The 2233-nt window shown below is 53.9% G+C and overlaps 1 protein-coding gene across 1 annotated transcript in view; it reads left to right on the top strand.

The window, feature by feature from the left end:
* Positions 1 to 2233, top strand: part of SPG7 (spastic paraplegia 7 (pure and complicated autosomal recessive)) — an 89767-nt gene that overhangs the window by 74814 nt on the left and 12720 nt on the right. The window lies entirely within an intron of this gene.

Genomic DNA, 2233 nt, shown 5'->3' with positions numbered 1-2233 from the left:
GCTGCAAAAAATGCATACAGTGCAGCAGTTGCCCACTTGGCTTGCCAGTGTGGTCTCCGTTGCTATTTGTCAGGCGTGAGCTATAGCAAAGTTGGGTGTTAATCAGAGAGCATCCTGCCCATCCCAGGCTCCCAGCAGGGCTGAGGCCAGCGTTTGGGGACCAGGTACCTGCTGCTCCTTGGTGATGTGCACTGCGGTCATGGGACCAGAGCTGGCACAGTGTGGGGCGAGTGGACGCTGAGCTCAGGGTCCCATCTAAGGGATACTAAGAAACTGAGCAATGAACACAACGTTTTAACTCAGTATGTCAACAAGTCAAAATTAACGCGGGGCTTTGGGAGGCCAAGGCGGGCAGATCACCCGAGGTCAGGAGTTCGAGGCCAGCCTGGCCAACATGGCAAAACCGTCTCTACTTCAAACAAACAAAAAACTACTCTTGTAGGCAGCTGTGAACTCGATGGAAGTTTATTCTTACCAAATGGTGATGTTACAGCTTCTCTAAGACATGTGGCTCCACCACTGGGAGCCCAAGTGCTGTCAAGAGGAGGTCTCTATTCAGAACACAGGTGCCATCTTTACAGTAGAGCTCCAGGAACCGGTGCAGGTTTGAGGCTCACCGGAGACGGCAGCGGTGCCGTGTTCCTACCTCAGGGTTCGCTGCAAAAAATGCATACAGTGCAGCAGTTGCCCACTTGGCTTGCCAGTGTGGTCTCCGTTGCTATTTGTCAGGCGTGAGCTATAGCAAAGTTGGGTGTTAATCAGAGAGCATCCTGCCCATCCCAGGCTCCCAGCAGGGCTGAGGCCAGCGTTTGGGGACCAGGTACCTGCTGCTCCTTGGTGATGTGCACTGCGGTCATGGGACCAGAGCTGGCACAGTGTGGGGCGAGTGGACGCTGAGCTCAGGGTCCCATCTAAGGGATACTAAGAAACTGAGCAATGAACACAACGTTTTAACTCAGTATGTCAACAAGTCAAAATTAACGCGGGGCTTTGGGAGGCCAAGGCGGGCAGATCACCCGAGGTCAGGAGTTTGAGACCAGCCTGGCCAACATAGTGAAACCCCATCTCTTTCAAAAATACAAAAATTAGCTGGGCGTGGTGGTGCACACCTGTAATCCCAGCTACTCGGGAGGCAGAGGCAGAAGAATCCCTTGAACCCGGGAGGCAGAGTCTGCAGTGAGCCAAGACTGTGCTATTGCACTCCAGCCTGGGTGACAGAGCAAGACTGTCTCTCAAAGGGAAAAAAAAGAATTTTTACTTTATTTGATAGGCAAAAGTCAGATGGTCACAATGAAAAAGTAAGTCTCCTTCCCAAGGCTCAGTGTCCTGCCAGGAAAAGGTTGTGAATTCACTGTTGTGGTTTTGGTCATTAATGCAATCATCACTGCAGCCGTTATTTAGAGCCTTTTTTTTTGGTTTTGAGACAGGGTCTGTCTCTCTGTCACCCAGACCGGAGTCCAGTGGTGCAGTCACAGCTCACTGCAGCCTTGACCTTCCAGGCTCACAAGATCTCCTACCTCAGCCTCCTGTGTAGCTGAGACTACAGGCGTGCACCACCGGTGGCTCGGGTAATTTTTGTATTTTTTGTAGAGAAGGGGTCTTGTTATGTTGCCCAGGCTAGTCTCGAACTCCTGGGCTCAGGCAATCTGCCCGCCTCTAACTCCCAAAGTGCTGAGATCACAGATGGGAGCCACCACGCCGGGCCTAGTTTTAGATTCTAAATTCAGCGTCCTCTCAGGATTCTCAGAGCACCTGGTTGTGGCCATCTTGCTGCCACAGTTCTCAGAAACAGCAGCTGGGCCAGCAAAGGACCTGCCCCTGCCCTGTCTCCCTCCGTCTCCCACTCAGCGGTTCCATGTCGTTGGGTTAGCATGTTGCCCCGTGCCCCCTCCTTGCACACCTGATGTGGGGGTGTGGGGGAGCAGCAGAGGTGAGGGCAGTCCACATTCCCTCAGCATCCTGGGGTTCCCATTGCTCTGAACCCTCGGTGGCAGTCGCTGGTGCCAGGGGTCAGCTCAGCGGCCGCTGGGGGTGTAACTTGTCCTTCGCCTCTCAGCTGTCTTCTATGGACCTTGTCTTCTTGACTCCCTAGTCATGTATGAGAAGACCTTCCCCAATAGTGTATGAACAGGCACCTCTGGGGGGAACCCTGCTCTCTGGGCTGGCCGTCTGTCTGTGGGGGGAACCCTGCTCTCTGGGCTGGCCGTCTGTCTGTGGGGGGAACCCTGCTCTC

Source organism: Colobus angolensis, unplaced genomic scaffold, assembly GCF_000951035.1.
Source record: "Colobus angolensis palliatus isolate OR3802 unplaced genomic scaffold, Cang.pa_1.0 Scaffold76, whole genome shotgun sequence".
NCBI lineage: Eukaryota > Metazoa > Chordata > Mammalia > Primates > Cercopithecidae > Colobus > Colobus angolensis.
Note: the sequence above shows the minus strand (reverse complement) of the source record. Positions and strands in the feature narration are given on the sequence as shown.